Consider the following 241-nt stretch of genomic DNA (forward strand, 5'->3'; position numbering starts at 1 on the left):
AAATTCGACATTATAAATCAACAAACAATCAAATACATACAAATAAAAAATTCCATCCATTTTTAACGTTTCTGACCTTTCTTCTTTCGGTTTGGTTCAGAGACAAATAGTCACATAAGGGGAGGAAGAGAATGGAATGGGGGGGGGGGGGGTCAAACCGGCATTCACTTTAGATGCACTTAATGAACGAATCAACTCTATTTACCATCATTAGCATCATCAATATTATTATCATTGTTCG

The sequence above is a fragment of the Penaeus monodon genome, chromosome 22 (assembly GCF_015228065.2).
Source record: "Penaeus monodon isolate SGIC_2016 chromosome 22, NSTDA_Pmon_1, whole genome shotgun sequence".
Taxonomy (NCBI): Eukaryota; Metazoa; Arthropoda; class Malacostraca; order Decapoda; family Penaeidae; genus Penaeus; species Penaeus monodon.